The sequence below is a fragment of the Syngnathus floridae genome, chromosome 22 (assembly GCF_059516105.1).
Source record: "Syngnathus floridae isolate MCC-2025c chromosome 22, RoL_Sflo_1.0, whole genome shotgun sequence".
NCBI classification, from domain to species: Eukaryota; Metazoa; Chordata; class Actinopteri; order Syngnathiformes; family Syngnathidae; genus Syngnathus; species Syngnathus floridae.
Window position 1 is genome coordinate 8,979,577 of NC_142434.1, and position 26,588 is coordinate 9,006,164.

The window sequence follows — 26,588 nt, forward strand, 5'->3', positions numbered from 1 at the left end:
ACTTCCAGCGGCCAGCACACTCGCGCACGCTTCCCGGTTCCACCGGGAGGCCGTGCGCACGCACCAAGATGCCGAAATAAGCTCCCGCCTAGCGGACCGGCTGTTTATAAGCACCGCGGAGGAGACCGCAGAGCCTCATTGCACTTCCAGCGGCCAGCACACTCGCACACGCCGCCCGATTCCACCTTGAGGCCGTGCGCACGAGCCAAGTGGCCGAAATAAGCTCCCGCCTAGCGGATCGGCTGTTTATAAGCACCGCGGAGGAGACCGCAGAGCCTCATTGCACTTCCAGCGGCAAGCATACTCGCGCACGCCGCCCGGAACAACCGGGAGGCCGTGCGCATGCGCTAAGTGGCCGAAATAAGAACCCTTCTAGCGGATTGGCTGTTTATAAGCACCGCGGAGGAGATCGCAGAGCCTCATTGCACTTCCAGCGGCCAGCACACTCACGCACACCGCCCGGCTCCACCGGGAGGCCGTGCGCACGCGCCGTGGCCGAAATAAGCTCCCGCCTAGCGTATCGGCTGTTTATAAGCACCGCGGAGGAGATCGCGGAGCCTCATTGCACTTCCAGCGGCAAGCACACTCGCGCACGCCGCCCGGAACAACCGGGAAGACGTGCGCATGCGCCAAGTGGCCGAAATAAGCTCCCGCCTACCGGAGCGGCTGTTTATAAGCACCGCAGAGGAGATCGCGGAGCCTCATTGCACTTCCAGCGGCAAGCACACTCGCACACGCCGCCCAACTCCACCGGAAGCCCGTGCGCACGCGCCAAGTGGGCGAAATAAATTCCCGCCTAGCGGATCGGCTGTTTATAAGCACCGCGGAGGAGATCGTGGAGCCTCATTGCACTTCCAGCGGCAAGCACACTCACGCACGCCGCCCGGAACAACCGGGAGGCTGTGTACATGCGCCAAGTGGCCGAAATAAGCTCCCGCCTAGCGGATCGGCTGTTTATGAGCACCGCGGAGGAGACTGCAGAGCCTCATTGCACTTCCAGCGGCCAGCACACTCGCGCACGCCGCCTGGAACAACCGGGAGGCCGTGCGCATGCGCTAAGTGGACGAAATAAGATCCCGCCTAGCGGATCAGCTGTTTATAAGCACCGCGGAGGAGATAGCGGAGCCTCATTGCACTTCCAGCGGCCAGCACACTCGCGCACGCTTCCCGGTTCCACCAGGAGGCCGTGCGCACGCGCCGTGGCCGAAATAAGCTCCCGCCTAGCGAATCGGCTGTTTATGAGCTCCGCGGAGGAGACTGCAGAGCCTCATTGCACTTCCAGCGGCCAGCACACTCGCGCACACCACCCGGTTCCACCGGGAGGCCGTGCACACGCGCCAAGTGGCCGAAATAAGCTCCCGCCGAGCGGATCGGCTGTTTATAAGCACCGCTGAGCAGATCGCGGAGCCTCATTGCACTTCCAGCGGCAAGCATACTCGCGCACGCCGCCGGAACAACCGGGAGGCCGTGCGCATGCGCTAAGTGGCCGAAATAAGATCCCGCCTAGCGGATCGACTGTTTATAAGCACTGCGGAGGAGATAGCGGAGCCTCATTGCACTTCCAGCGGCCAGCACACTCGTGCACGCTTCCCGGTTCCACCGGGAGGCCGTGCGCACGCACCAAGTGGCCGAAATAAGCTCCCGCCTAGCGGACCGGCTGTTTATAAGCACCGCGGAGGAGACCGCAGAGCCTCATTGCACTTCCAGCGGCCAGCACACTCGCACACGCCGCCCGATTCCACCTTGAGGCCGTGCGCACGAGCCAAGTGGCCGAAATAAGCTCCCGCCTAGCGGATCGGCTGTTTACAAGCACCGCGGAAGAGATTGCGGAGCCTCATTGCACTTCCAGCGGCCAGCACACTCGCGCACGCTTCCCGGTTCCACCGGGAGGCCGTGCGCACGCTCCAGGTGGACGAAATAAGCTCCCTTCTAGCGGATTGGCTGTTTATAAGCACCGCGGAGGAGACCGCAGAGCCTCATTGCACTTCCAGCGGCAAGCACACTCGCGCACGCCGCCCGGAACAACCGGGAGGACGTGCGCATGCGCCAAGTGGCCGAAATAAGCTCCCGCCTCTCGGAGCGGCTGTTTATAAGCACCGCGGAGGAGTTCGCGGAGCCTGATTGCACTTCCAGCGGCCGGCACACTCGCGCACGCTTCCTGGTTCCACCGGGAGGCCGTGCGCACGCGCCAAGTGGCCGAAATAAGCTCCCGCCTAGCGGACCGGCTGTTTATAAGCACCGCGGAGGAGACCGCAGAGCCTCATTGCACTTCCAGCGGCAAGCATACTCGCGCACGCCGCCCGGAAAAACCGGGAGGCCGTGCGCATGCGCCAAGTGGCCGAAATAAGCTCCCGCCTCTCGGAGCGGCTGTTTATAAGCACCGCGGAGGAGTTCGCGGAGCCTGATTGCACTTCCAGCGGCCGGCACACTCGCGCACGCTTCCTGGTTCCACCGGGAGGCCGTGCGCACGCGCCAAGTGGCCGAAATAAGCTCCCGCCTAGCGGACCGGCTATTTATAAGCACCGCGGAGGAGACCGCAGAGCCTCATTGCACTTCCAGCGGCAAGCATACTCGCGCACGCCGCCCGGAACAACCGGGAGGCCGTGTGCATGCGCTAAGTGGCCGAAATAAGATCCCGCCTAGCGGATCGGCTGTTTATAAGCACCGCGGAGGAGATAGCAGAGCCTCATTGCACTTCCAGCGGCCAGCACACTCGCGCACGCTTCCCGGTTCCACCGGGAGGCCGTGCGCACGCACCAAGATGCCGAAATAAGCTCCCGCCTAGCGGACCGGCTGTTTATAAGCACCGCGGAGGAGACCGCAGAGCCTCATTGCACTTCCAGCGGCCAGCACACTCGCACACGCTGCCCGATTCCACCTTGAGGCCGTGCGCACGAGCCAAGTGGCCGAAATAAGCTCCCGCCTAGCGGATCGGCTGTTTATAAGCACCGCGGAGGAGACCGCAGAGCCTTATTGCACTTCCAGCGGCAAGCATACTCGCGCACGCCGCCCGGAACAACCGGGAGGCCGTGTGCATGCGCCAAGTGGCCGAAATAAGCTCCCGCCTCTCGGAGCGGCTGTTTATAAGCACCGCGGAGGAGATCGCAGAGCTTCATTGCACTTCCAGCGGCCAGCACACTCGCACACGCCGCCCGATTCCACCTTGAGGCCGTGCGCACGAGCCAAGTGGCCGAAATAAGCTCCCGCCTAGCGGATCGGCTGTTTATAAGTACTGCGGAGGAGATAGCGGAGCCTCATTGCACTTCCAGCGGCCAACACACTCGTGCACGTCACCCGGTTCCACCGGGAGGCCGTGCGCACGCGCCAAGTGGCCGAAATAAGCTCCCGCCTAGCGGATCGGCTGTTTATGAGCTCCGCGGAGGAGACTGCAGAGCCTCATTGCACTTCCAGCGGCCAGCACACTCGCGCACACCACCCGGTTCCACCGGGAGGCCGTGCACACGCGCCAAGTGGCCGAAATAAGCTCCCGCCGAGCGGATCGGCTGTTTATAAGCACCGCGGAGGAGATCGCGGAGCCTCATTGCACTTCCAGCGGCCAGCACACTCGCGCACGCTTCCCGGTTCCACCGGGAGGCCGTGCGCATGCGCCAGGTGGCCGAAATAAGATCCCGCCTAGCGGATTGGCTGTTTATAAGCACCGCGGAGGAGATCGCAGAGCCTCATTGCACTTCCAGCGGCCAGCACACTCGCGCACACCGCCCGGCTCCACCGGGAGGCCGTGCGCACGCGCCAAGTGGCCGAAATAAGCTCCCGCCTAGCGGAGCCGCTGTTTATAAGCACCGCGGAGGAGATCGCGGAGCCTCATTGCACTTCCAGCGGCAAGCATACTCGCGCACGCCGCCCGGAACAACCGGGAGGCCGTGTGCATGCGCTAAGTGGCCGAAATAAGATCCCGCCTAGCGGATCGGGTGTTTATAAGCACCGCGGAGGAGATAGCAGAGCCTCATTGCACTTCCAGCGGCCAGCACACTCGCGCACGCTTCCCGGTTCCACCGGGAGGCCGTGCGCACGCACCAAGATGCCGAAATAAGCTCCCGCCTAGCGGACCGGCTGTTTATAAGCACCGCGGAGGAGACCGCAGAGCCTCATTGCACTTCCAGCGGCCAGCACACTCGCACACGCCGCCCGATTCCACCTTGAGGCCGTGCGCACGAGCCAAGTGGCCGAAATAAGCTCCCGCCTAGCGGATCGGCTGTTTATAAGCACCGCGGAGGAGACCGCAGAACCTCATTGCACTTCCAGCGGCAAGCATACTCGCGCACGCCGCCCGGAACAACCGGGAGGCCGTGCGCATGCGCTAAGTGGCCGAAATAAGAACCCTTCTAGCGGATTGGCTGTTTATAAGCACCGCGGAGGAGATCGCAGAGCCTCATTGCACTTCCAGCGGCCAGCACACGCACGCACACCGCCCGGCTCCACCGGGAGGCCGTGCGCACGCGCCGTTGCCGAAATAAGCTCCCGCCTAGCGGATCGGCTGTTTATAAGCACCGCGGAGGAGATCGCGGAGCCTCATTGCACTTCCAGCGGCAAGCACACTCGCGCACGCCGCCCGGAACAACCGGGAGGACGTGCGCATGCGCCAAGTGGCCGAAATAAGCTCCCGCCGACCGGAGCGGCTGTTTATAAGCACCGCAGAGGAGATCGCGGAGCCTCATTGCACTTCCAGCGGCAAGCACACTCGCACACGCCGCCCAACTCCACCGGAAGCCCGTGCGCACGCGCCAAGTGGGCGAAATAAATTCCCGCCTAGCGGATCGGCTGTTTATAAGCACCGCGGAGGAGATCGTGGAGCCTCATTGCACTTCCAGCGGCAAGCACATTCGCGCACGCCGCCCGGAACAACCGGGAGGCCGTGTACATGCGCCAAGTGGCCGAAATAAGCTCCCGCCTAGCGGATCGGCTGTTTATGAGCACCGCGGAGGAGACTGCAGAGCCTCATTGCACTTCCAGCGGCCAGCACACTCGCGCACGCCGCCTGGAACAACCGGGAGGCCGTGCGCATGCGCTAAGTGGACGAAATAAGATCCCGCCTAGCGGATCAGCTGTTTATAAGCACCGCGGAGGAGATAGCGGAGCCTCATTGCACTTCCAGCGGCCAGCACACTCGCGCACGCTTCCCGGTTCCACCAGGAGGCCGTGCGCACGCGCCGTGGCCGAAATAAGCTCCCGCCTAGCGAATCGGCTGTTTATGAGCTCCGCGGAGGAGACTCCAGAGCCTCATTGCACTTCCAGCGGCCAGCACACTCGCGCACACCACCCGGTTCCACCGGGAGGCCGTGCACACGCGCCAAGTGGCCGAAATAAGCTCCCGCCGAGCGGATCGGCTGTTTATAAGCACCGCTGAGCAGATCGCGGAACCTCATTGCACTTCCAGCGGCAAGCATACTCGCGCACGCCGCCGGAACAACCGGGAGGCCGTGCGCATGCGCTAAGTGGACGAAATAAGATCCCGCCTAGCGGATCGGCTGTTTATAAGCACCGCGGAGGAGATAGCGGAGCCTCATTGCACTTCCAGCGGCCAGCACACTCGCGCACGCTTCCCGGTTCCACCGGGAGGCCGTGCGCACGCACCAAGTGGCCGAAATAAGCTCCCGCCGAGCGGACCGGCTGTTTATAAGCACCGCGGAGGAGACCGCAGAGCCTCATTGCACTTCCAGCGGCCAGCACACTCGCACACGCCGCCCGATTCCACCTTGAGGCCGTGCGCACGAGCCAAGTGGCCGAAATAAGCTCCCGCCTAGCGGATCGGCTGTTTACAAGCACCGCGGAGGAGATTGCGGAGCCTCATTGCACTTCCAGCGGCCAGCACACTCGCGCACGCTTCCCGGTTCCACCGGGAGGCCGTGCGCACGCGCCAGGTGGCCGAAATAAGCTCCCGCCTAGCGGATCGGCTGTTTATAAGCACCGCGGAGGAGATCGCGGAGCCTCATTGCACTTCCAGCGGCAAGCACACTCGCGCACGCCGCCCGGAACAACCGGGAGGACGTGCGCATGCGCCAAGTGGCCGAAATAAGCTCCCGCCTCTCGGAGCGGCTGTTTATAAGCACCGCGGAGGAGTTCGCGGAGCCTGATTGCACTTCCAGCGGCCGGCACACTCGCGCACGCTTCCTGGTTCCACCGGGAGGCCGTGCGCACGCGCCAAGTGGCCGAAATAAGCTCCCGCCTAGCGGACCGGCTGTTTATAAGCACCGCGGAGGAGACCGCAGAGCCTCATTGCACTTCCAGCGGCAAGCATACTCGCGCACGCCGCCCGGAAAAACCGGGAGGCCGTGCGCATGCGCCAAGTGGCCGAAATAAGCTCCCGCCTCTCGGAGCGGCTGTTTATAAGCACCGCGGAGGAGTTCGCGGAGCCTGATTGCACTTCCAGCGGCCGGCACACTCGCGCACGCTTCCCGGTTCCACCAGGAGGCCGTGCGCACGCGCCGTGGCCGAAATAAGCTCCCGCCTAGCGAATCGGCTGTTTATGAGCTCCGCGGAGGAGACTGCAGAGCCTCATTGCACTTCCAGCGGCCAGCACACTCGCGCACTCCGCCCGGCTCCACCTTGAGGCCGTGCGCACGCGCCAAGTGGCCGAAATAAGCTCCCGCCGAGCAGATCGGCTGTTTATAAGCACCGCAGAGGAGATCGCGGAGCCTCATTGCACTTCCAGCGGCAAGCATACTCGCGCACGCCGCCCGGAACAACCGGGAGGCCGTGCGCATGTGCTAAGTGGCCGAAATAAGATCCCGCCTAGCGGATCGACTGTTTATAAGCACTGCGGAGGAGATAGCGGAGCCTCATTGCACTTCCAGCGGCCAAGACACTCGTGCACGCTTCCCGGTTCCACCGGGAGGCCGTGCGCACGCACCAAGTGGCCGAAATAAGCTCCCGCCTAGCGGACCGGCTGTTTATAAGCACCGCGGAGGAGACCGCAGAGCCTCATTGCACTTCCAGCGGCCAGCACACTCGCACACGCCGCCCGATTCCACCTTGAGGCCGTGCGCACGAGCCAAGTGGCCGAAATAAGCTCCCGCCTAGCGGATCGGCTGTTTACAAGCACCGCGGAGGAGATTGCGGAGCCTCATTGCACTTCCAGCGGCCAGCACACTCGCGCACGCTTCCCGGTTTCACCGGGAGGCCGTGCGCACGCGCCAGGTGGACGAAATAAGCTCCCTTCTAGCGGATTGGCTGTTTATAAGCACCGCGGAGGAAACCGCAGAGCCTCATTGCACTTCCAGCGGCAAGCACACTCGCGCACGCCGCCCGGAACAACCGGGAGGACGTGCGCATGCGCCAAGTGGCCGAAATAAGCTCCCGCCTCTCGGAGCGGCTGTTTATAAGCACCGCGGAGGAGTTCGCGGAGCCTGATTGCACTTCCAGCGGCCGGCACACTCGCGCACGCTTCCTGGTTCCACCGGGAGGCCGTGCGCACGCGCCAAGTGGCCGAAATAAGCTCCCGCCTAGCGGACCGGCTGTTTATAAGCACCGCGGAGGAGACCGCAGAGCCTCATTGCACTTCCAGCGGCAAGCATACTCGCGCACGCCGCCCGGAACAACCGGGAGGCCGTGTGCATGCGCTAAGTGGCCGAAATAAGATCCCGCCTAGCGGATCGGCTGTTTATAAGCACCGCGGAGGAGATAGCAGAGCCTCATTGCACTTCCAGCGGCCAGCACACTCGCGCACGCTTCCCGGTTCCACCGGGAGGCCGTGCGCACGCACCAAGATGCCGAAATAAGCTCCCGCCTAGCGGACCGGCTGTTTATAAGCACCGCGGAGGAGACCGCAGAGCCTCATTGCACTTCCAGCGGCCAGCACACTCGCACACGCTGCCCGATTCCACCTTGAGGCCGTGCTCACGAGCCAAGTGGCCGAAATAAGCTCCCGCCTAGCGGATCGGCTGTTTATAAGCACCGCGGAGGAGACCGCAGAGCCTCATTGCACTTCCAGCGGCAAGCATACTCGCGCACGCCGCCCGGAACAACCGGGAGGCCGTGCGCATGCGCCAAGTGGCCGAAATAAGCTCCCGCCTCTCGGAGCGGCTGTTTATAAGCACCGCGGAGGAGATCGCAGAGCTTCATTGCACTTCCAGCGGCCAGCACACTCGCACACGCCGCCAGATTCCACCTTGAGGCCGTGCGCACGAGCCAAGTGGCCGAAATAAGCTCCCGCCTAGCGGATCGGCTGTTTATAAGTACTGCGGAGGAGATAGCGGAGCCTCATTGCACTTCCAGCGGCCAACACACTCGTGCACGTCACCCGGTTCCACCGGGAGGCCGTGCACACGCGCCAAGTGGCCGAAATAAGCTCCCGCCTAGCGGATCGGCTGTTTATGAGCTCCGCGGAGGAGACTGCAGAGCCTCATTGCACTTCCAGCGGCCAGCACACTCGCGCACACCACCCGGTTCCACCGGGAGGCCGTGCACACGCGCCAAGTGGCCGAAATAAGCTCCCGCCGAGCGGATCGGCTGTTTATAAGCACCGCTGAGCAGATCGCGGAGCCTCATTGCACTTCCAGCGGCCAGCACACTCGCGCACGCTTCCCGGTTCCACCGGGAGGCCCTGCGCACGCGCCAAGTGGCCGAAATAAGCTCCCGCCTAGCGGACCGGCTGTTTATAAGCACCGCGGAGGAGACCGCAGAGCCTCATTGCACTTCCAGCGGCAAGCATACTCGCGCACGCCGCCCGGAACAACCGGGAGGCCGTGCGCATGCGCTAAGTGGCCGAAAAAAGATCCCGCCTAGCGGATCGGCTGTTTATAAGCACCGCGGAGGAGATAGCGGAGCCTCATTGCACTTCCAGCGGCCAGCACACTCGCGCACGCTTCCCGGTTCCACCGGGAGAACGTGCGCACGCACCAAGTGGCCGAAATAAGCTCCCGCCTAGCGGACCGGCTGTTTATAAGCACCGCGGAGGAGACCGCAGAGCCTCATTGCACTTCCAGCGGCCAGCACACTCGCACACGCCGCCCGATTCCACCTTGAGGCCGTGCGCACGCGCCGTGGCCGAAATAAGCTCCCGCCTAGCGGATCGGCTGTTTATAAGCACCGCGGAGGAGATCGCGGAGCCTCATTGCACTTCCAGCGGCAAGCACACTCGCGCACGCCGCCCGGAACAACCGGGAGGGGCGCATGCGCCAAGTGGCCGAAATAAGCTCCCGCCTCTCGGAGCGGCTGTTTATAAGCACCGCGGAGGAGTTCGCGGAGCCTGATTGCACTTCCAGCGGCCGGCACACTCGCGCACGCTTCCTGGTTCCACCGGGAGGCCGTGCGCACGCGCCAAGTGGCCGAAATAAGCTCCCGCCTAGCGGATCGGCTGTTTATAAGCACCGCGGAGGAAATCGCGGAGCCTCATTGCACTTCCAGCGGCAAGCACACTCGCGCACGCCGCCCGGAACAACCGGGAGGACGTGCGCATGCGCCAAGTGGCCGAAATAAGCTCCCGCCTCTCGGAGCGGCTGTTTATAAGCACCGCGGAGGAGTTCGCGGAGCCTGATTGCACTTCCAGCGGCCGGCACACTCGCGCACGCTTCCTGGTTCCACCGGGAGGCCGTGCGCACGCGCCAAGTGGCCGAAATAAGCTCCCGCCTAGCGGACCGGCTGTTTATAAGCACCGCGGAGGAGACCGCAGAGCCTCATTGCACTTCCAGCGGCAAGCATACTCGCGCACGCCGCCCGGAAAAACCGGGAGGCCGTGCGCATGCGCCAAGTGGCCGAAATAAGCTCCCGCCTCTCGGAGCGGCTGTTTATAAGCACCGCGGAGGAGTTCGCGGAGCCTGATTGCACTTCCAGCGGCCGGCACACTCGCGCACGCTTCCTGGTTCCACCGGGAGGCCGTGCGCACGCGCCAAGTGGCCGAAATAAGCTCCCGCCTAGCGGACCGGCTGTTTATAAGCACCGCGGAGGAGACCGCAGAGCCTCATTGCACTTCCAGCGGCAAGCATACTCGCGCACGCCGCCCGGAACAACCGGGAGGCCGTGTGCATGCGCTAAGTGGCCGAAATAAGATCCCGCCTAGCGGATCGGCTGTTTATAAGCACCGCGGAGGAGATAGCGGAGCCTCATTGCACTTCCAGCGGCCAGCACACTCGCGCACGCTTCCCGGTTCCACCAGGAGGCCGTGCGCACGCGCCGTGGCCGAAATAAGCTCCCGCCTAGCGAATCGGCTGTTTATGAGCTCCGCGGAGGAGACTGCAGAGCCTCATTGCACTTCCAGCGGCCAGCACACTCGCGCACACCACCCGGTTCCACCGGGAGGCCGTGCACACGCGCCAAGTGGCCGAAATAAGCTCCCGCCGAGCGGATCGGCTGTTTATAAGCACCGCTGAGCAGATCGCGGAGCCTCATTGCACTTCCAGCGGCAAGCATACTCGCGCACGCCGCCGGAACAACCGGGAGGCCGTGCGCATGCGCTAAGTGGCCGAAATAAGATCCCGCCTAGCGGATCGACTGTTTATAAGCACTGCGGAGGAGATAGCGGAGCCTCATTGCACTTCCAGCGGCCAGCACACTCGTGCACGCTTCCCGGTTCCACCGGGAGGCCGTGCGCACGCACCAAGTGGCCGAAATAAGCTCCCGCCTAGCGGACCGGCTGTTTATAAGCACCGCGGAGGAGACCGCAGAGCCTCATTGCACTTCCAGCGGCCAGCACACTCGCACACGCCGCCCGATTCCACCTTGAGGCCGTGCGCACGAGCCAAGTGGCCGAAATAAGCTCCCGCCTAGCGGATCGGCTGTTTACAAGCACCGCGGAAGAGATTGCGGAGCCTCATTGCACTTCCAGCGGCCAGCACACTCGCGCACGCTTCCCGGTTCCACCGGGAGGCCGTGCGCACGCTCCAGGTGGACGAAATAAGCTCCCTTCTAGCGGATTGGCTGTTTATAAGCACCGCGGAGGAGACCGCAGAGCCTCATTGCACTTCCAGCGGCAAGCACACTCGCGCACGCCGCCCGGAACAACCGGGAGGACGTGCGCATGCGCCAAGTGGCCGAAATAAGCTCCCGCCTCTCGGAGCGGCTGTTTATAAGCACCGCGGAGGAGTTCGCGGAGCCTGATTGCACTTCCAGCGGCCGGCACACTCGCGCACGCTTCCTGGTTCCACCGGGAGGCCGTGCGCACGCGCCAAGTGGCCGAAATAAGCTCCCGCCTAGCGGACCGGCTGTTTATAAGCACCGCGGAGGAGACCGCAGAGCCTCATTGCACTTCCAGCGGCAAGCATACTCGCGCACGCCGCCCGGAAAAACCGGGAGGCCGTGCGCATGCGCCAAGTGGCCGAAATAAGCTCCCGCCTCTCGGAGCGGCTGTTTATAAGCACCGCGGAGGAGTTCGCGGAGCCTGATTGCACTTCCAGCGGCCGGCACACTCGCGCACGCTTCCTGGTTCCACCGGGAGGCCGTGCGCACGCGCCAAGTGGCCGAAATAAGCTCCCGCCTAGCGGACCGGCTATTTATAAGCACCGCGGAGGAGACCGCAGAGCCTCATTGCACTTCCAGCGGCAAGCATACTCGCGCACGCCGCCCGGAACAACCGGGAGGCCGTGTGCATGCGCTAAGTGGCCGAAATAAGATCCCGCCTAGCGGATCGGCTGTTTATAAGCACCGCGGAGGAGATAGCAGAGCCTCATTGCACTTCCAGCGGCCAGCACACTCGCGCACGCTTCCCGGTTACACCGGGAGGCCGTGCGCACGCACCAAGATGCCGAAATAAGCTCCCGCCTAGCGGACCGGCTGTTTATAAGCACCGCGGAGGAGACCGCAGAGCCTCATTGCACTTCCAGCGGCCAGCACACTCGCACACGCCGCCCGATTCCACCTTGAGGCCGTGCGCACGAGCCAAGTGGCCGAAATAAGCTCCCGCCTAGCGGATCGGCTGTTTATAAGCACCGCGGAGGAGACCGCAGAGCCTCATTGCACTTCCAGCGGCCAGCACACTCACGCACACCGCCCGGCTCCACCGGGAGGCCGTGCGCACGCGCCGTGGCCGAAATAAGCTCCCGCCTAGCGGATCGGCTGTTTATAAGCACCGCGGAGGAGATCGCGGAGCCTCATTGCACTTCCAGCGGCAAGCACACTCGCGCACGCCGCCCGGAACAACCGGGAGGACGTGCGCATGCGCCAAGTGGCCGAAATAAGCTCCCGCCTACCGGAGCGGCTGTTTATAAGCACCGCAGAGGAGATCGCGGAGCCTCATTGCACTTCCAGCGGCAAGCACACTCGCACACGCCGCCCAACTCCACCGGAAGCCCGTGCGCACGCGCCAAGTGGGCGAAATAAATTCCCGCCTAGCGGATCGGCTGTTTATAAGCACCGCGGAGGAGATCGTGGAGCCTCATTGCACTTCCAGCGGCAAGCACACTCGCGCACGCCGCCCGGAACAACCGGGAGGCCGTGTACATGCGCCAAGTGGCCGAAATAAGCTCCCGCCTAGCGGATCGGCTGTTTATGAGCACCGCGGAGGAGACTGCAGAGCCTCATTGCACTTCCAGCGGCCAGCACACTCGCGCACGCCGCCTGGAACAACCGGGAGGCCGTGCGCATGCGCTAAGTGGACGAAATAAGATCCCGCCTAGCGGATCAGCTGTTTATAAGCACCGCGGAGGAGACCGCAGAGCCTCATTGCACTTCCAGCGGCAAGCATACTCGCGCACGCCGCCCGGAAAAACCGGGAGGCCGTGCGCATGCGCCAAGTGGCCGAAATAAGCTCCCGCCTCTCGGAGCGGCTGTTTATAAGCACCGCGGAGGAGTTCGCGGAGCCTGATGCACTTCCAGCGGCCGGCACACTCGCGCACGCTTCCTGGTTCCACCGGGAGGCCGTGCGCACGCGCCAAGTGGCCGAAATAAGCTCCCGCCTAGCGGACCGGCTGTTTATAAGCACCGCGGAGGAGACCGCAGAGCCTCATTGCACTTCCAGCGGCAAGCATACTCGCGCACGCCGCCCGGAACAACCGGGAGGCCGTGTGCATGCGCTAAGTGGCCGAAATAAGATCCCGCCTAGCGGATCGGCTGTTTATAAGCACCGCGGAGGAGATAGCAGAGCCTCATTGCACTTCCAGCGGCCAGCACACTCGCGCACGCTTCCGGGTTCCACCGGGAGGCCGTGCGCACGCACCAAGATGCCGAAATAAGCTCCCGCCTAGCGGACCGGCTGTTTATAAGCACCGCGGAGGAGACCGCAGAGCCTCATTGCACTTCCAGCGGCCAGCACACTCGCACACGCCGCCCGATTCCACCTTGAGGCTGTGCGCACGAGCCAAGTGGCCGAAATAAGCTCCCGCCTAGCGGATCGGCTGTTTATAAGCACCGCGGAGGAGACCGCAGAGCCTCATTGCACTTCCAGCGGCAAGCATACTCGCGCACGCCGCCCGGAACAACCGGGAGGCCGTGCGCATGCGCCAAGTGGCCGAAATAAGCTCCCGCCTCTCGGAGCGGCTGTTTATAAGCACCGCGGAGGAGATCGCAGAGCTTCATTGCACTTCCAGCGGCCAGCACACTCGCACACGCCGCCCGATTCCACCTTGAGGCCGTGCGCACGAGCCAAGTGGCCGAAATAAGCTCCCGCCTAGCGGATCGGCTGTTTATAAGTACTGCGGAGGAGATAGCGGAGCCTCATTGCACTTCCAGCGGCCAACACACTCGTGCACGTCACCCGGTTCCACCGGGAGGCCGTGCGCACGCGCCAAGTGGCCGAAATAAGCTCCCGCCTAGCGGATGGGCTGTTTATGAGCTCCGCGGAGGAGACTGCAGAGCCTCATTGCACTTCCAGCGGCCAGCACACTCGCGCACACCACCCGGTTCCACCGGGAGGCCGTGCACACGCGCCACGTGGCCGAAATAAGCTCCCGCCGAGCGGATCGGCTGTTTATAAGCACCGCGGAGGAGATCGCGGAGCCTCATTGCACTTCCAGCGGCCAGCACACTCGCGCACGCTTCCCGGTTCCACCGGGAGGCCGTGCGCATGCGCCAGGTGGCCGAAATAAGATCCCGCCTAGCGGATTGGCTGTTTATAAGCACCGCGGAGGAGATCGCAGAGCCTCATTGCACTTCCAGCGGCCAGCACACTCGCGCACACCGCCCGGCTCCACCGGGAGGCCGTGCGCACGCGCCAAGTGGCCGAAATAAGCTCCCGCCTAGCGGAGCCGCTGTTTATAAGCACCGCGGAGGAGATCGCGGAGCCTCATTGCACTTCCAGCGGCAAGCACACTCGCACACGCCGCCCAACTCCACCGGAAGGCCGTGCGCACGCGCCAAGTGGCCGAAATAAATTCCTGCCTAGCGGATCGGCAATTATAAGCACCACGGAGGAGATCGCGGAGCCTCATTGCAATTCCAGCGGCCAGCACACTCGCGCACACCACCCGGTTCCAACGGGAGGCCGTGCACACGCGCCAAGTGGCCGAAATAAGCTCCCGCCGAGCGGATCGGCTGTTTATAAGCACCGCGGAGGAGATCGCGGAGCCTCATTGCACTTCCAGCGGCAAGCATACTCGCGCACGCCGCCCGGAACAACCGGGAGGCCGTGTGCATGCGCTAAGTGGCCGAAATAAGATCCTGCCTAGCGGATCGGCTGTTTATAAGCACCGCGGAGGAGATAGCAGAGCCTCATTGCACTTCCAGCGGCCAGCACACTCGCGCACGCTTCCCGGTTCCACCGGGAGGCCGTGCGCACGCACCAAGATGCCGAAATAAGCTCCCGCCTAGCGGACCGGCTGTTTATAAGCACCGCGGAGGAGACCGCAGAGCCTCATTGCACTTCCAGCGGCCAGCACACTCGCACACGCCGCCCGATTCCACCTTGAGGCCGTGCGCACGAGCCAAGTGGCCGAAATAAGCTCCCGCCTAGCGGATCGGCTGTTTATAAGCACCGCGGAGGAGACCGCAGAGCCTCATTGCACTTCCAGCGGCAAGCATACTCGCGCACGCCGCCCGGAACAACCGGGAGGCCGTGCGCATGCGCTAAGTGGCCGAAATAAGAACCCTTCTAGCGGATTGGCTGTTTATAAGCACCGCGGAGGAGATCGCAGAGCCTCATTGCACTTCCAGCGGCCAGCACACTCACGCACACCGCCCGGCTCCACCGGGAGGCCGTGCGCACGCGCCGTGGCCGAAATAAGCTCCCGCCTAGCGTATCGGCTGTTTATAAGCACCGCGGAGGAGATCGCGGAGCCTCATTGCACTTCCAGCGGCAAGCACACTCGCGCACGCCGCCCGGAACAACTGGGAGGACGTGCGCATGCGCCAAGTGGCCGAAATAAGCTCCCGCCTACCGGAGCGGCTGTTTATAAGCACCGCAGAGGAGATCGCGGAGCCTCATTGCACTTCCAGCGGCAAGCACACTCGCACACGCCGCCCAACTCCACCGGAAGCCCGTGCGCACGCGCCAAGTGGGCGAAATAAATTCCCGCCTAGCGGATCGGCTGTTTATAAGCACCGCGGAGGAGATCGTGGAGCCTCATTGCACTTCCAGCGGCAAGCACACTCGCGCACGCCGCCCGGAACAACCGGGAGGCTGTGTACATGCGCCAAGTGGCCGAAATAAGCTCCCGCCTAGCGGATCGGCTGTTTATGAGCACCGCGGAGGAGACTGCAGAGCCTCATTGCACTTCCAGCGGCCAGCACACTCGCGCACGCCGCCTGGAACAACCGGGAGGCCGTGCGCATGCGCTAAGTGGACGAAATAAGATCCCGCCTAGCGGATCAGCTGTTTATAAGCACCGCGGAGGAGATAGCGGAGCCTCATTGCACTTCCAGCGGCCAGCACACTCGCGCACGCTTCCCGGTTCCACCAGGAGGCCGTGCGCACGCGCCGTGGCCGAAATAAGCTCCCGCCTAGCGAATCGGCTGTTTATGAGCTCCGCGGAGGAGACTGCAGAGCCTCATTGCACTTCCAGCGGCCAGCACACTCGCGCACACCACCCGGTTCCACCGGGAGGCCGTGCACACGCGCCAAGTGGCCGAAATAAGCTCCCGCCGAGCGGATCGGCTGTTTATAAGCACCGCTGAGCAGATCGCGGAGCCTCATTGCACTTCCAGCGGCAAGCATACTCGCGCACGCCGCCGGAACAACCGGGAGGCCGTGCGCATGCGCTAAGTGGCCGAAATAAGATCCCGCCTAGCGGATCGACTGTTTATAAGCACTGCGGAGGAGATAGCGGAGCCTCATTGCACTTCCAGCGGCCAGCACACTCGTGCACGCTTCCCGGTTCCACCGGGAGGCCGTGCGCACGCACCAAGTGGCCGAAATAAGCTCCCGCCTAGCGGACCGGCTATTTATAAGCACCGCGGAGGAGACCGCAGAGCCTCATTGCACTTCCAGCGGCAAGCATACTCGCGCACGCCGCCCGGAACAACCGGGAGGCCGTGTGCATGCGCTAAGTGGCCGAAATAAGATCCCGCCTAGCGGATCGGCTGTTTATAAGCACCGCGGAGGAGATAGCAGAGCCTCATTGCACTTCCAGCGGCCAGCACACTCGCGCACGCTTCCCGGTTCCACCGGGAGGCCGTGCGCACGCACCAAGATGCCGAAATAAGCTCCCGCCTAGCGGACCGGCTGTTTATAAGCACCGCGGAGGAGACCGCAGAGCCTCATTGCACTTCCAGCGGCCAGCACACTCGCACACGCTGCCCGATTCCACCTTGAGGCCGTGCGCACGAGCCAAGTGACCGAAATAAGCTCCCGCCTAGCGGATCGGCTGTTTATAAGCACCGCGGAGGAGACCGCAGAGCCTCATTGCACTTCCAGCGGCAACGGCAAGCATACTCGCGCACGCCGCCCGGAACAACCGGGAGGACGTGCGCATGCGCCAAGTGGCCGAAATAAGCTCCCGCCTACCGGAGCGGCTGTTTATAAGCACCGCAGAGGAGATCGCGGAGCCTCATTGCACTTCCAGCGGCCAGCACACTCGCACACGCCGCCCGATTCCACCTTGAGGCCGTGCGCACGAGCCAAGTGGCCGAAATAAGCTCCCGCCTAGCGGATCGGCTGTTTATAAGTACTGCGGAGGAGATAGCGGAGCCTCATTGCACTTCCAGCGGCCAACACACTCGTGCACGTCACCCGGTTCCACCGGGAGGCCGTGCGCACGCGCCAAGTGGCCGAAATAAGCTCCCGCCTAGCGGATCGGCTGTTTATGAGCTCCGCGGAGGAGACTGCAGAGCCTCATTGCACTTCCAGCGGCCAGCACACTCGCGCACACCACCCGGTTCCACCGGGAGGCCGTGCACACGCGCCAAGTGGCCGAAATAAGCTCCCGCCGAGCGGATCGGCTGTTTATAAGCACCGCGGAGGAGATCGCGGAGCCTCATTGCACTTCCAGCGGCCAGCACACTCGCGCACGCTTCCCGGTTCCACCGGGAGGCCGTGCGCATGCGCCAGGTGGCCGAAATAAGATCCCGCCTAGCGGATTGGCTGTTTATAAGCACCGCGGAGGAGATCGCAGAGCCTCATTGCACTTCCAGCGGCCAGCACACTCGCGCACACCGCCCGGCTCCACCGGGAGGCCGTGCGCACGCGCCAAGTGGCCGAAATAAGCTCCCGCCTAGCGGAGCCGCTGTTTATAAGCACCGCGGAGGAGATCGCGGAGCCTCATTGCACTTCCAGCGGCAAGCATACTCGCGCACGCCGCCCGGAACAACCGGGAGGCCGTGTGCATGCGCTAAGTGGCCGAAATAAGATCCCGCCTAGCGGATCGGGTGTTTATAAGCACCGCGGAGGAGATAGCAGAGCCTCATTGCACTTCCAGCGGCCAGCACACTCGCGCACGCTTCCCGGTTCCACCGGGAGGCCGTGCGCACGCACCAAGATGCCGAAATAAGCTCCCGCCTAGCGGACCGGCTGTTTATAAGCACCGCGGAGGAGACCGCAGAGCCTCATTGCACTTCCAGCGGCCAGCACACTCGCACACGCCGCCCGATTCCACCTTGAGGCCGTGCGCACGAGCCAAGTGGCCGAAATAAGCTCCCGCCTAGCGGATCGGCTGTTTATAAGCACCGCGGAGGAGACCGCAGAGACTCATTGCACTTCCAGCGGCAAGCATACTCGCGCACGCCGCCCGGAACAACCGGGAGGCCGTGCGCATGCGCTAAGTGGCCGAAATAAGAACCCTTCTAGCGGATTGGCTGTTTATAAGCACCGCGGAGGAGATCGCAGAGCCTCATTGCACTTCCAGCGGCCAGCACACTCACGCACACCGCCCGGCTCCACCGGGAGGCCGTGCGCACGCGCCGTTGCCGAAATAAGCTCCCGCCTAGCGGATCGGCTGTTTATAAGCACCGCGGAGGAGATCGCGGAGCCTCATTGCACTTCCAGCGGCAAGCACACTCGCGCACGCCGCCCGGAACAACCGGGAGGACGTGCGCATGCGCCAAGTGGCCGAAATAAGCTCCCGCCGACCGGAGCGGCTGTTTATAAGCACCGCAGAGGAGATCGCGGAGCCTCATTGCACTTCCAGCGGCAAGCACACTCGCACACGCCGCCCAACTCCACCGGAAGCCCGTGAGCACGCGCCAAGTGGGCGAAATAAATTCCCGCCTAGCGGATCGGCTGTTTATAAGCACCGCGGAGGAGATCGTGGAGCCTCATTGCACTTCCAGCGGCAAGCACATTCGCGCACGCCGCCCGGAACAACCGGGAGGCCGTGTACATGCGCCAAGTGGCCGAAATAAGCTCCCGCCTAGCGGATCGGCTGTTTATGAGCACCGCGGAGGAGACTGCAGAGCCTCATTGCACTTCCAGCGGCCAGCACACTCGCGCACGCCGCCTGGAACAACCGGGAGGCCGTGCGCATGCGCTAAGTGGACGAAATAAGATCCCGCCTAGCGGATCAGCTGTTTATAAGCACCGCGGAGGAGATAGCGGAGCCTCATTGCACTTCCAGCGGCCAGCACACTCGCGCACGCTTCCCGGTTCCACCAGGAGGCCGTGCGCACGCGCCGTGGCCGAAATAAGCTCCCGCCTAGCGAATCGGCTGTTTATGAGCTCCGCGGAGGAGACTCCAGAGCCTCATTGCACTTCCAGCGGCCAGCACACTCGCGCACACCACCCGGTTCCACCGGGAGGCCGTGCACACGCGCCAAGTGGCCGAAATAAGCTCCCGCCGAGCGGATCGGCTGTTTATAAGCACCGCTGAGCAGATCGCGGAGCCTCATTGCACTTCCAGCGGCAAGCATACTCGCGCACGCCGCCGGAACAACCGGGAGGCCGTGCGCATGCGCTAAGTGGACGAAATAAGATCCCGCCTAGCGGATTGGCTGTTTATAAGCACCGCGGAGGAGATAGCGGAGCCTCATTGCACTTCCAGCGGCCAGCACACTCGCGCACGCTTCCCGGTTCCACCGGGAGGCCGTGCGCACGCACCAAGTGGCCGAAATAAGCTCCCGCCGAGCGGACCGGCTGTTTATAAGCACCGCGGAGGAGACCGCAGAGCCTCATTGCACTTCCAGCGGCCAGCACACTCGCACACGCCGCCCGATTCCACCTTGAGGCCGTGCGCACGAGCCAAGTGGCCGAAATAAGCTCCCGCCTAGCGGATCGGCTGTTTACAAGCACCGCGGAGGAGATTGCGGAGCCTCATTGCACTTCCAGCGGCCAGCACACTCGCGCACGCTTCCCGGTTCCACCGGGAGGCCGTGCGCACGCGCCAGGTGGCCGAAATAAGCTCCCGCCTAGCGGATCGGCTGTTTATAAGCACCGCGGAGGAGATCGCGGAGCCTCATTGCACTTCCAGCGGCAAGCACACTCGCGCACGCCGCCCGGAACAACCGGGAGGACGTGCGCATGCGCCAAGTGGCCGAAATAAGCTCCCGCCTCTCGGAGCGGCTGTTTATAAGCACCGCGGAGGAGTTCGCGGAGCCTGATTGCACTTCCAGCGGCCGGCACACTCGCGCACGCTTCCTGGTTCCACCGGGAGGCCGTGCGCACGCGCCAAGTGGCCGAAATAAGCTCCCGCCTAGCGGACCGGCTGTTTATAAGCACCGCGGAGGAGACCGCAGAGCCTCATTGCACTTCCAGCGGCAAGCATACTCGCGCACGCCGCCCGGAAAAACCGGGAGGCCGTGCGCATGCGCCAAGTGGCCGAAATAAGCTCCCGCCTCTCGGAGCGGCTGTTTATAAGCACCGCGGAGGAGTTCGCGGAGCCTGATTGCACTTCCAACGGCCGGCACACTCGCGCACGCTTCCCGGTTCCACCAGGAGGCCGTGCGCACGCGCCGTGGCCGAAATAAGCTCCCGCCTAGCGAATCGGCTGTTTATGAGCTCCGCGGAGGAGACTGCAGAGCCTCATTGCACTTCCAGCGGCCAGCACACTCGCACACGCTGCCCGATTCCACCTTGAGGCCGTGCGCACGAGCCAAGTGGCCGAAATAAGCTCCCGCCTAGCGGATCGGCTGTTTATAAGCACCGCGGAGGAGACCGCAGAGCCTCATTGCACTTCCAGCGGCAAGCATACTCGCGCACGCCGCCCGGAACAACTGGGAGGCCGTGCGCATGCGCCAAGTGGCCGAAATAAGCTCCCGCCTCTCGGAGCGGCTGTTTATAAGCACCGCGGAGGAGATCGCAGAGCTTCATTGCACTTCCAGCGGCCAGCACACTCGCACACGCCGCCCGATTCCACCTTGAGGCCGTGCGCACGAGCCAAGTGGCCGAAATAAGCTCCCGCCTAGCGGATCGGCTGTTTATAAGTACTGCGGAGGAGATAGCGGAGCCTCATTGCACTTCCAGCGGCCAACACACTCGTGCACGTCACCCGGTTCCACCGGGAGGCCGTGCGCACGCGCCAAGTGGCCGAAATAAGCTCCCGCCTAGCGGATCGGCTGTTTATGAGCTCCGCGGAGGAGACTGCAGAGCCTCATTGCACTTCCAGCGGCCAGCACACTCGCGCACACCACCCGGTTCCACCGGGAGGCCGTGCACACGCGCCAAGTGGCCGAAATAAGCTCCCGCCGAGCGGATCGGCTGTTTATAAGCACCGCTGAGCAGATCGCGGAGCCTCATTGCACTTCCAGCGGCCAGCACACTCGCGCACGCTTCCCGGTTCCACCGGGAGGCCCTGCGCACGCGCCAAGTGGCCGAAATAAGCTCCCGCCTAGCGGACCGGCTGTTTATAAGCACCGCGGAGGAGACCGCAGAGCCTCATTGCACTTCCAGCGGCAAGCATACTCGCGCACGCCGCCCGGAACAACCGGGAGGCCGTGCGCATGCGCTAAGTGGCCGAAAAAAGATCCCGCCTAGCGGATCGGCTGTTTATAAGCACCGCGGAGGAGATAGCGGAGCCTCATTGCACTTCCAGCGGCCAGCACACTCGCGCACGCTTCCCGGTTCCACCGGGAGAACGTGCGCACGCACCAAGTGGCCGAAATAAGCTCCCGCCTAGCGGACCGGCTGTTTATAAGCACCGCGGAGGAGACCGCAGAGCCTCATTGCACTTCCAGCGGCCAGCACACTCGCACACGCCGCCCGATTCCACCTTGAGGCCGTGCGCACGAGCCAAGTGGCCGAAATAAGCTCCCTTCTAGCGGATTGGCTGTTTATAAGCACCGCGGAGGAGATCGCAGAGCCTCATTGCACTTCCAGCGGCCAGCACACTCGCGCACACCGCCCGGCTCCACCGGGAGGCCGTGCGCACGCGCCGTGGCCGAAATAAGCTCCCGCCTAGCGGATCGGCTGTTTATAAGCACCGCGGAGGAGATCGCGGAGCCTCATTGCACTTCCAGCGGCAAGCACACTCGCGCACGCCGCCCGGAACAACCGGGAGGGGCGCATGCGCCAAGTGGCCGAAATAAGCTCCCGCCTCTCGGAGCGGCTGTTTATAAGCACCGCGGAGGAGTTCGCGGAGCCTGATTGCACTTCCAGCGGCCGGCACACTCGCGCACGCTTCCTGGTTCCACCGGGAGGCCGTGCGCACGCGCCAAGTGGCCGAAATAAGCTCCCGCCTAGCGGATCGGCTGTTTATAAGCACCGCGGAGGAAATCGCGGAGCCTCATTGCACTTCCAGCGGCAAGCACACTCGCGCACGCCGCCCGGAACAACCGGGAGGACGTGCGCATGCGCCAAGTGGCCGAAATAAGCTCCCGCCTCTCGGAGCGGCTGTTTATAAGCACCGCGGAGGAGTTCGCGGAGCCTGATTGCACTTCCAGCGGCCGGCACACTCGCGCACGCTTCCTGGTTCCACCGGGAGGCCGTGCGCACGCGCCAAGTGGCCGAAATAAGCTCCCGCCTAGCGGACCGGCTGTTTATAAGCACCGCGGAGGAGACCGCAGAGCCTCATTGCACTTCCAGCGGCAAGCATACTCGCGCACGCCGCCCGGAAAAACCGGGAGGCCGTGCGCATGCGCCAAGTGGCCGAAATAAGCTCCCGCCTCTCGGAGCGGCTGTTTATAAGCACCGCGGAGGAGTTCGCGGAGCCTGATTGCACTTCCAGCGGCCGGCACACTCGCGCACGCTTCCTGGTTCCACCGGGAGGCCGTGCGCACGCGCCAAGTGGCCGAAATAAGCTCCCGCCTAGCGGACCGGCTGTTTATAAGCACCGCGGAGGAGACCGCAGAGCCTCATTGCACTTCCAGCGGCAAGCATACTCGTGCACGCCGCCCGGAACAACCGGGAGGCCGTGTGCATGCGCTAAGTGGCCGAAATAAGATCCCGCCTAGCGGATCGGCTGTTTATAAGCACCGCGGAGGAGATAGCGGAGCCTCATTGCACTTCCAGCGGCCAGCACACTCGCGCACGCTTCCCGGTTCCACCAGGAGGCCGTGCGCACGCGCCGTGGCCGAAATAAGCTCCCGCCTAGCGAATCGGCTGTTTATGAGCTCCGCGGAGGAGACTGCAGAGCCTCATTGCACTTCCAGCGGCCAGCACACTCGCGCACGCTTCCCGGTTCCACCGGGAGGCCGTGCGCACGCACCAAGATGCCGAAATAAGCTCCCGCCTAGCGGACCGGCTGTTTATAAGCACCGCGGAGGAGACCGCAGAGCCTCATTGCACTTCCAGCGGCCAGCACACTCGCACACGCCGCCCGATTCCACCTTGAGGCCGTGCGCACGAGCCAAGTGGCCGAAATAAGCTCCTGCCTAGCGGATCGGCTGTTTACAAGCACCGCGGAAGAGATTGCGGAGCCTCATTGCACTTCCAGCGGCCAGCACACTCGCGCACGCTTCCCGGTTCCACCGGGAGGCCGTGCGCACGCTCCAGGTGGACGAAATAAGCTCCCTTCTAGCGGATTGGCTGTTTATAAGCACCGCGGAGGAGACCGCAGAGCCTCATTGCACTTCCAGCGGCAAGCACACTCGCGCACGCCGCCCGGAACAACCGGGAGGACGTGCGCATGCGCCAAGTGGCCGAAATAAGCTCCCGCCTCTCGGAGCGGCTGTTTATAAGCACCGCGGAGGAGTTCGCGGAGCCTGATTGCACTTCCAGCGGCCGGCACACTCGCGCACGCTTCCTGGTTCCACCGGGAGGCCGTGCGCACGCGCCAAGTGGCCGAAATAAGCTCCCGCCTAGCGGACCGGCTGTTTATAAGCACCGCGGAGGAGACCGCAGAGCCTCATTGCACTTCCAGCGGCAAGCATACTCGCGCACGCCGCCCGGAAAAACCGGGAGGCCGTGCGCATGCGCCAAGTGGCCGAAATAAGCTCCCGCCTCTCGGAGCGGCTGTTTATAAGCACCGCGGAGGAGTTCGCGGAGCCTGATTGCACTTCCAGCGGCCGGCACACTCGCGCACGCTTCCTGGTTCCACCGGGAGGCCGTGCGCACGCGCCAAGTGGCCGAAATAAGATCCCGCCTAGCGGATCGGCTGTTTATAAGCACCGCGGAGGAGATAGCAGAGCCTCATTGCACTTCCAGCGGCCAGCACACTCGCGCACGCTTCCCGGTTCCACCGGGAGGCCGTGCGCACGCACCAAGATGCCGAAATAAGCTCCCGCCTAGCGGACCGGCTATTTATAAGCACCGCGGAGGAGACCGCAGAGCCTCATTGCACTTCCAGCGGCAAGCATACTCGCGCACGCCGCCCGGAACAACCGGGAGGCCGTGTGCATGCGCTAAGTGGCCGAAATAAGATCCCGCCTAGCGGATCGGCTGTTTATAAGCACCGCGGAGGAGATAGCAGAGCCTCATTGCACTTCCAGCGGCCAGCACACTCGCGCACGCTTCCCGGTTCCACCGGGAGGCCGTGCGCACGCACCAAGATGCCGAAATAAGCTCCCGCCTAGCGGACCGGCTGTTTATAAGCACCGCGGAGGAGACCGCAGAGCCTCATTGCACTTCCAGCGGCAAGCATACTCGCGCACGCCGCCCGGAACAACCGGGAGGCCGTGCGCATGCGCCAAGTGGCCGAAATAAGCTCCCGCCTCTCGGAGCGGCTGTTTATAAGCACCGCGGAGGAGATCGCAGAGCTTCATTGCACTTCCAGCGGCCAGCACACTCGCACACGCCGCCCGATTCCACCTTGAGGCCGTGCGCACGAGCCAAGTGGCCGAAATAAGCTCCCGCCTAGCGGATCGGCTGTTTATAAGTACTGCGGAGGAGATAGCGGAGCCTCATTGCACTTCCAGCGGCCAACACACTCGTGCACGTCACCCGGTTCCACCGGGAGGCCGTGCGCACGCGCCAAGTGGCCGAAATAAGCTCCCGCCTAGCGGATCGGCTGTTTATGAGCTCCGCGGAGGAGACTGCAGAGCCTCATTGCACTTCCAGCGGCCAGCACACTCGCGCACACCACCCGGTTCCAACGGGAGGCCGTGCACACGCGCCAAGTGGCCGAAATAAGCTCCCGCCGAGCGGATCGGCTGTTTATAAGCACCGCGGAGGAGATCGCGGAGCCTCATTGCACTTCCAGCGGCCAGCACACTCGCGCACGCTTCCCGGTTCCACCGGGAGGCCGTGCGCATGCGCCAGGTGGCCGAAATAAGATCCCGCCTAGCGGATTGGCTGTTTATAAGCACCGCGGAGGAGATCGCAGAGCCTCATTGCACTTCCAGCGGCCAGCACACTCGCGCACACCGCCCGGCTCCACCGGGAGGCCGTGCGCACGCGCCAAGTGGCCGAAATAAGCTCCCGCCTAGCGGAGCCGCTGTTTATAAGCACCGCGGAGGAGATCGCGGAGCCTCATTGCACTTCCAGCGGCAAGCATACTCGCGCACGCCGCCCGGAACAACCGGGAGGCCGTGTGCATGCGCTAAGTGGCCGAAATAAGATCCCGCCTAGCGGATCGGGTGTTTATAAGCACCGCGGAGGAGATAGCAGAGCCTCATTGCACTTCCAGCGGCCAGCACACTCGCGCACGCTTCCCGGTTCCACCGGGAGGCCGTGCGCACGCACCAAGATGCCGAAATAAGCTCCCGCCTAGCGAACCGGCTGTTTATAAGCACCGCGGAGGAGACCGCAGAGCCTCATTGCACTTCCAGCGGCCAGCACACTCGCACACGCGCCCGATTCCACCTTGAGGCCGTGCGCACGAGCCAAGTGGCCGAAATAAGCTCCCGCCTAGCGGATCGGCTGTTTATAAGCACCGCGGAGGAGACCGCAGAGCCTCATTGCACTTCCAGCGGCAAGCACACTCGCGCACGCCGCCCGGAACAACCGGGAGGACGTGCGCATGCGCCAAGTGGCCGAAATAAGCTCCCGCCTACCGGAGCGGCTGTTTATAAGCACCGCAGAGGAGATCGCGGAGCCTCATTGCACTTCCAGCGGCAAGCACACTCGCACACGCCGCCCAACTCCACCGGAAGCCCGTGCGCACGCGCCAAGTGGGCGAAATAAATTCCCGCCTAGCGGATCGGCTGTTTATAAGCACCGCGGAGGAGATCGTGGAGCCTCATTGCACTTCCAGCGGCAAGCACACTCGCGCACGCCGCCCGGAACAACCGGGAGGCCGTGTACATGCGCCAAGTGGCCGAAATAAGCTCCCGCCTAGCGGATCGGCTGTTTATGAGCACCGCGGAGGAGACTGCAGAGCCTCATTGCACTTCCAGCGGCCAGCACACTCGCGCACGCCGCCTGGAACAACCGGGAGGCCGTGCGCATGCGCTAAGTGGACGAAATAAGATGCCGCCTAGCGGATCAGCTGTTTATAAGCACCGCGGAGGAGACCGCAGAGCCTCATTGCACTTCCAGCGGCAAGCATACTCGCGCACGCCGCCCGGAAAAACCGGGAGGCCGTGCGCATGCGCCAAGTGGCCGAAATAAGCTCCCGCCTCTCGGAGCGGCTGTTTATAAGCACCGCGGAGGAGTTCGCGGAGCCTGATGCACTTCCAGCGGCCGGCACACTCGCGCACGCTTCCTGGTTCCACCGGGAGGCCGTGCGCACGCGCCAAGTGGCCGAAATAAGCTCCCGCCTAGCGGACCGGCTGTTTATAAGCACCGCGGAGGAGACCGCAGAGCCTCATTGCACTTCCAGCGGCAAGCATACTCGCGCACGCCGCCCGGAACAACCGGGAGGCCGTGTGCATGCGCTAAGTGGCCGAAATAAGATCCCGCCTAGCGGATCGGCTGTTTATAAGCACCGCGGAGGAGATAGCAGAGCCTCATTGCACTTCCAGCGGCCAGCACACTCGCGCACGCTTCGCGGTTCCACCGGGATGCCGTGCGCACGCACCAAGATGCC